Raw genomic sequence first — 7,983 nt, 5'->3', positions numbered from 1 at the left:
GTGCCTCTTACCCACACACCCACTGCAGGACCACAGAGAACCAGTGCGCCTCTTACCCACACATCCACACGATCAGAGACAGGCTGCTGAGGCCAGAGAGGTGTGCTGGCCTGTCCCCTCCCCTGCAGAGCTGTCAGGCCCTACCAGAACTCTGTGCTGAGGTGCAAGGGCTGCCACAGCACCAATGGCAGCACACAAGTGTCAGGCTCCCCAGAGGTGCTGAGGGCTCTTCTGCCCATCACAGGAGCTATCGGAAAGACATACCCCAAGGCCGACATTGCCAGCCTGTGAACCTTGAGCACACCAGCTCCTTCACTCTGGGAGCACCACCCCAGGGTTTTTACATGTGTGGTCTGTCTGTCCTTGGGAGTCCCTGCCCCTTACGACCTCTGACCACATCATCTTCAGGACATCCAGTGCAGGGGCAGTGGCCTGGAGGACCCTCAGCACTCTCTGGTACCCCTACCTCCATGCTTAACATCCCAGCACTTGGCCTGATACATGAGGATCCATCTTTAGACACAACTCTGCAGCTTGTTGTTTTTTTTTTAATTGATATATTACAAATTTTTACAATTTATTTTTATGATTGATTTTTTGGGGAAGTCATGAGTGGAAGTATGAAGACAACTGGCAGGACTGGTTCTTTAGTTCTTCCCTGTGAGTCCTGGGAACTGAACTAGTGGTCATGCTTCACAACAAGCCCCTTTATCCACTGAGCATGTCATCAGCCCCGCAGTTGGTTTTCTTTCTTTCTTTCTTTCTTTTTCTTTTCTTTTCTTTTTTTTTTTTTTTTTTTTTTTTTTTTTTTTTTTTTTTTTTGGTTTTTCGAGACAAGGTTTCTCTGTATAGCCCTGGCTGTCCTGGAACTCACTCTGGAGACCAGGCTGGCCTCGAACTCAGAAATCCATCTGTCTTTGCATCCCAAGTGCTGGGATTAAAAGTGTGCGCCACCACCGCCTGGCTGCAGTTGGTTTTCATATCATACTTTCTGGGGTTTGGGAAAACAATCCTGAGGTCTGGTGTACTGGGCAGGCACTCGCTCCTGATCCATGCCCTCCATTCCTCTAGGAAGCTGTCTTATGGCCAGGTGGCTGCAGCCGCGCTCAGGCCACAGGTACAGCAGATGATGATAGAGGGCAAGCTCAGCGTCACTGTGCCACAGGGACTGCTTCTCTCCCTATGCTCCTGAAGTAAGCTCAATAGGAGGCTAGACAAATGGCGGCCCTTGCAAAGGACCCAGCCTCAGTCACCAGCACTCCCAAGGTGGCTCACCCAGCTGCAGGGTATCTGACACCCTCTTCTGGCATCAACAGGCATTGCACAAACACAAAGGCAAAATACCCATGAAACGAGAATGTAATTTTTTTTTTAAAAAAAAAAGTAAAGTCCTGGCTGGGCAGTGGTGGTGTATACATTTAATCCCAGCACTCGGAGGCAGAGGTAAGAGAATCTCTGAGTTTGAGACCAGCTTGGTTTACAGAATGAGACACAGGACAGCCAGGGCTGCACAGGTAAAAGTACTTGCTGCCAAGCCTGACCCCCAGACTTCCACATGTGCAACTGTGGCACGTGCCACGCACCCTACAGTAAGTGTTATAACAAAACTAATCACTTCCCAAAGCAACACAGGCTGGGTCTGTAACTCTGATGGCCAGGTCCTGCATGTGACAGGGGCCAGAGCTTGCTGAGTCCACAAAGGGATCATGTTAGCGGAAAGTGATCCAGAAATGCCAGATATGGCCACAAGACTTTCATACACTGGGCACATCTCTCTGTACTATGACATAGGGCTCCTGAGAGAAACCCACTGCCTACCCCCATGCGGTCCTGGTGCTACAAAGTCCCAGAGAGACCCAGAGACACCTCCACAGCCTAGCACCCCACTTCCTCCCTGCCTGCCTCCAAGGGTCTCCCAGGCCATGACCCAGCATGTCTTCCCCTTTCCTATGCCTACCATCACACAGGACAGATGTGGCTCCAGCAATCGCCCCTCCCAGCTGCCCTTTGTCTGGTTGCCCACAGTGCCAGGACAGCCTGTACACATCAGGCTCTGGTCACTGGCTGCTGCTGCCCCTGCCTCAGGCACACTCAGCTTGACTCCAGAGGGAGCCAGAGCAGCACATCACCCCAGCTGCCTCCTCTCCAGGTGATCGTGCCAACCAGCTGCAGGCAATCATCTGTTAGGGAGCCACAAGGACGGAAGCAGAGCACCGACTGAGGCCACTGGTGTCTCTAGCAGCCAGGGACCAAGATGCTGTGGCTCCCAGCTGCAGCCTGGAAGGATGGTGGTGAACCCCTTTAGTCCTCCTGAGGTTACTTGGTGACCCCTAAGACAGGTATCCAAATTCCCACAGCAGCTATGTATGTATGTCTCTCTGCCCACACCCTACCTGAGAAGGTAGCCCTCAAGGACTCCTTATGGTTGACCCTCTCTAATTGAAGAAAGTATATAGAAATCTCATGGAGAGGACACAGGAGTTAAGGGGAGCTGCTGAGACCCACTGGGCTCCCCAGCCCCAGCTGCCTCTTCTATCCTGCCATGCCTATGGGTCCCTGACACATTCCACACCCAAAAAGGCTTTTGCCAGCTCTGTGGTCAGAAGCAACCCCAGGCACCCATGGCCCCATGGCCTCTCGTCGAGCAAGGAATCATCTGGCTCTATACCCCAGACTCTGGGACTGGGCCAGAACAGGCAGCAAAGGGGCCCAGTGCCTGAAACTACTCTGGAAAGGCGCTGAGGCTGGAGCTTGCCCTTAAATTCCACCTGCAACACATACAGACACAGCTGCCACTCAGATGGGCCCACAAGTCTGACACGCTCCCTTCTGAATCTGAGAGCCAGTAAGGCAGCAACTACAGCCTGGCTTACAAACTTCTTTGTCTGCTACTCAAGGATGAGCAGCCTGGCACTCCAGCATCAGTAAGAGGCACAGACTGAACTGGGATACCCAAGAAAAGTGCTTGCTGTACAAGCATGAGTTCAAATCCCCCCAAATCATAATAAAGGCAGGCACAACTGAGCAAGCCTGCAATGCCAGTACTGTGGAAGGGGAGACAAGAGGACTCGGGACTGGGGAGATATAGATATCTCTGTGGATAAAGTACTTGCTGTACAGGTGTGTAGAGCTGGGCTCAAATCCCCAAAACAAAAACAGTCCAGTGCAGGAGCATGTGACCTGGGAGGGCCAGCTGCCCTGGATGTACACTTAAGATGAGAGCTCCATCCTTAGCCGGTAGAAGCAAGGACCCACACGTAAGGTTGGCCCAGCCTGACACAAGTGCACAGAGACCAAAAAAGATCAAAGACCACAGGGCCCCCACAAGGCACAGACGGCTAGGCAGGAACTTACTCCCAAAGGTGAGTGGGTGGGGAGGGGAAGGAAGGAGAGAAAGAAAGGGGACAGACAGACCCAGCAAAGGAGAAGTGAGCGCTGAACACCTGTAAATCTGGGGAAATGAACGAGACAGGATTGTGGCAGACACGAGCTCCTGCTCCCATGGCTGCCTACCTATGGCCAGGCCCTCACCCAGGCCTGTGGTGGACACCTCTCTTGTTAGGTGCAGCAAAAGCAGCCTCTAGGGTTCTTCCCAGTTACTGGATCTGGCTCAGAAAGAGGCTGGGGTGCTTATGATGTGTCACCCAAGGCAGGGGGGATCCCATGAGGCTGGAGGCTAGGTATGTCCAGGGCTCCTGTGAGTTGTCACCCACTGTGAGGAGGGACAACCCACCCTAACTAGGAAGCTCTGCCCTTGCAGACAACCATCTGGTGCTGGGGTGCGAACCCCACCCAGGTCGGTCTTATTTCTTTATGGCTGCATTTTAGTATGTGTATGCATGCTGGAGGCCAGAGGTCAACATACATGTCCTCCACCCTTATCTTACTCACCTAGTCTGTGCTGACTGGAGCTCTCCATACTTAGACTGGCAGCCCCGAGACCCTCAGGGAGCTGCGCTGGGGTCCTCCTGTCTCCACCTCCCCGTACTGGGACTGCAGGCACAATATCTATGACCAGATATTTGAACTGGGGTCTGTGCTTCACAGCAGCAGCTCCTATCTACTGAGCTCTCTTCCCAGCCAAGGTTCTGTTGTAGTTTCAAGACAAAGTCTATGTATCCCTGCATACATAGACACTAGCCTAGAACTCGCCATCCTCCTGCCTCCACCTCCTGAGTGCTGGGATCCACATACACTTTACACAGTGCTGGAGAAGGCACCCGGGGCTGAGACACACACTGTATCCACTCAGCCCAGTCCTGAGCTTCCTTTTCTAGTAAACTTTACTTTTCTGGAATGGTTTTGGGTAGTGATGTCTCATGCTCTCTTATCCCCACTTTAGGGAATAGCACACAAGAAAATGACAGAGCCTCAAACACCTTATCCAGCCAAGACGGAGTCCTAGAACAGACCAGTGGGAGTGAGCAGAAACTCAACCCATCTGAGACTTCTTTTTTTAAAAATCAATTCATATCTTTGAAACTGTTTTTGCGGTGTTGAGATAGAGCCAAGGCCTCTTGCCTCACTATCATGACCTGCCTGACTGGATACTAATTTAAGGCTTAGCTAGTCACTGGGTCCTTGTCACTCTCTCTGAACGTGCCAGTACAGGAACACCCCACGACTTCTGGGACATTGTGGAAGAGAAGGCCAAGATTAAAGAAATGAGCCAACCGAAGTAGGTAAGTAACAAGTTCATCAAAGCAACAGGATGGGGTACAGCCATGGGGAGGGGTGTCAGTGCTGCCTCTATGGAGCCAAGACAGCCATGGTGGGACCTACACAGGGTGGGTGTGGGGTGCCAAGGATGGTTGCAGGCAGATCCTATCTGTACAAGCACAGGCCTAGACTGGGACTAGTGGGGTGCAAGAGCAGACAAAACCACAGGTCACTGAAGGCAGAGTGAAGGAAGCAGGGTGAGGAATGGTAGCTCGGACACAGGCAGATGGATCTACAGGGCTGAAAGTGAGGTACTGGCAAGGTGTGGGTAAGAGCACAATGAATGCCCACCCCAGGGAGGACCTGGTCACAGTGAACTGAGCCAGTGGGAACAGTGGTACAGAGCAGAAAGCTTCCAAACTCCTGGCCCCTAGCCCTTGGTCCTCAAGACCACCTGGGGGCAGGAACTTGCTAGGTGCCAACTCTACAGATAGAGAGAGAGTCAGGATGCTGGACAAAGCAGGAAAGGCACCTGCCTGCAGGAGGGATCTCAATCCAGACCTCTGGTATTCCACCATATCCTGAACTCCAAAGATGGTGAGCAAAGCCCAGTCCCTGCCCCCCACAGGCCCTGCAGTGACAGGTCTCTCCAGAGGCAGGCCATCTGCTATCATCTACTCCCTGTACCCTGTTCCCAGGAGGCTTTGGCAGACTGGTGGCTCTAATCTTACTTCTGGAGCAACTGACAAGCCCAAGGCCACCAAGGTCCTGAACCCTCTACCCCACCTCCAGTTCCAGAGACAACATCAGGAAGTATGCCATAGCCCATACCTCTACCCCTTAACCCCACAAGCGTGAGCACACACACATGCATGGGAACACCTGAGCACCTCACTGTCTTGTGGATACTGGGCTGGCTAGATCAGGCGCTTCCCAGCACTCCCAAGGAGCCCCAGCCCCCTGGAGTGATCTGACAAGCTTGTTGACTCCCCACAGGTGTCAGGTAGCACAGGGACAGATGGCTACCCAGTGCTGAGGCTCCCAGGACAATGTGAGAAGGAGCTGGGGCAGAACAAGGAGCCAGAGCCCAGCAGAGGAGAGAAGCAAGAGTAGAAAGTCACCGGGCAGTGGTGGCACATGCCTTTAATCCTAGCACTTGGGAGGCAGAGGCAGGCGGATTTCTGAGTTCGAGGCCTGCCTGGTCTACAAAGTGAGTTTCAGGACAGCCAAGGCTACACAGAGAAACCCTGTCTCCAAAAATCAGGGGAAAAAAAAAAGAGCAGAAAGTCTAGGTAAGGTCTAGGCAGGTGGGGAGAACGAAAGGCCGCTGGGCAGAGGACTGGACAGCGGCAGGCTCTGGACAAATATCTACAAGACTTTAAGTGAGTCTCCAGATACTGTGTGTACTGGATGTCCCCTCAGCAGGCCTCTCCCGGGGAGGAGAGGGTTAGAAAGTCACCTGTCAGACCTGTACATTTCCAGCTTAGAGCACACACACTCACAGGTGCACCTGGAGCACCTGGCACAAAGACATTTCCACACCAAACAGCAAAACACACACTCTACGACAAGATGTGCAACCCAACCTCTCGCCTCAGGCTTCCTGCCCTCTCAGGGAGAGGATCAAAGTTTGCCCAGCATCTTGAAAAGGGACCCTACAAGTTTAGATACAGGGTACCCGCAAGGCTTGGGGGGAAAAGGAGGGGAAGAAGAAAGCTGGCTACAGCTAGAGCAGGGTGGGAAGAAAAGGCTGGCCCAGTCTGGAGACACGCCCTCCTGGTGACGCTGAAGGCAGCAATTACTGGAGAATTAAAGAGAGTGATTAGCCCTTTCCTGGCAGTGGTGGGAGCCTCTGAAGACCCACATAATGAACCCATTTTAAGGCAGGAGCTGTTTGGGGACAGTGCAGTCTCCAGCCTGGGGACTGTCAGATACACAACTAATGGGACACAGAGACATCCCGGACCCCCCAACCTTCTGCAACCAAGATCCTCAGCGCCTATGAAGGTGCTGGCACCAGGCTGCAGATTGAGCAAATCCCACTTGGTCACAGGGAAAGATACACTCTTTCTTTTTGCTTTTAGAAACACTCCGGATCCATCCTCTCCATAGTTAAAAAAAAAAAAAAACAAACCTAGCAACTCCCGCAAGACACTTCCCCAGGTGTTACTTAATTATTAAAGCAATGCCATCCCCCCCCAACCCCCGCCTCAGAAAGCCGGGACAAGGGGAAAACTAGGAACCGCGATGCCCAGATCGCACCAGTTACAGCATCAAATCTGCAAACCTGGAATCCCTTATACTCTCAGCTCGCTGACCAAAGCCCCTAACAGAACCCCCAAACACCCCCAGGGCATGGCAGTAGGAAAGCCACCCCTAGCTGTCCCCAGCTTTGCCAAGCTTCCCTGTCTGCCAGGATGCCCTGGACTAGTGTGCACGCGGACAACTGTACATTTCATGGCTTACAGAAAGAAGGGCGCTGGAAAGCATAGAGACCGGGGGACGGAAGCGAGGTGGAAAGGCTGCCATTGCAACAGCAGATACGTGCATTATTTATTTTCATTTTTTAAAATGCAGATTATGTGGCGATTTACAGATTCTGGACATGCGGGGGTCAAGTTTGCAAGGATGGATGAGTGTTTGGAGGGGACAGCTTCAGTGTCCACTAAAGGGAAGCAAAAGGCAAGCAGCGGGGAGCAGGGACTTGGAGTGGGGTTTTTTATTATCATTATTTTTAGGGATTTGAGGTTGTTGAAGGGATGGCTGGACCGGGCCACCCACGCTGTCATCTTTTGTGCCCTGGAAAGGGGACGCGGCGCCCCGCCCCCGCCCCGCCTTTGTCCGGCCCCATCCTCCCCCCACTACCACCCCCCCCAAAAAACACACCCTCCTTTCCCAGGCACACAATCGTTTTGTCGATCAACAAACAGCTCTCCCGAACGGACAAAAGCGCGGCGTACCCCGCCGTCCCGCGGAGCCCAGTAGGCCGCAGCCAAAGCCTCGGCCTGGAGTGTGCACGGCGGCCCAAGGTGCGGCGTGGGGGCAGGCATGGCGGCCGCGCGGTCCCCCAGAGGGGCCTGGAAGCTTGCAGAGCTCCGCCGCCGATCGCACACTCACTCACCTGGTGCGACGCACGGCCCGGACCGCGGACAGCAGGCTGAGCGGCGCGTGCCCGGCCGTCTCGCGTCGCCCCCGCCGGCCCTCGCTCGCTCGCCGGGGCCACTCGGCTCCTACCTTCGCCGGTCTCTTAGCTCCTTCGATGGTACGCTCGCTCGCGGCCGAGCCCTCAGCAAGCGCCTGGGGCGGGGAGGCGAAGCTTCGGGG

General features: G+C 53.8%; 1 protein-coding gene across 3 annotated transcripts in view; it reads right to left on the bottom strand.

Annotated features, from left to right (window-relative positions):
- The window catches only part of Kdm4b (lysine demethylase 4B), a 78,486-nt gene extending 70,503 nt beyond the window's left edge, over positions 1-7,983 (bottom strand). For all 3 annotated transcript variants that reach the window (XM_031348746.1, XM_031348747.1, XM_031348748.1), the window contains exon 1: positions 7,781-7,983. The gene's annotated coding sequence lies outside the window, so the exon portion shown is untranslated. The remainder of the gene's footprint in view (positions 1-7,780) is intronic.

This window comes from Mastomys coucha, unplaced genomic scaffold (genome assembly GCF_008632895.1).
Source record: "Mastomys coucha isolate ucsf_1 unplaced genomic scaffold, UCSF_Mcou_1 pScaffold3, whole genome shotgun sequence".
NCBI classification, from domain to species: Eukaryota; Metazoa; Chordata; class Mammalia; order Rodentia; family Muridae; genus Mastomys; species Mastomys coucha.
This window is presented reverse-complemented; position numbering and strand designations above follow the sequence as displayed.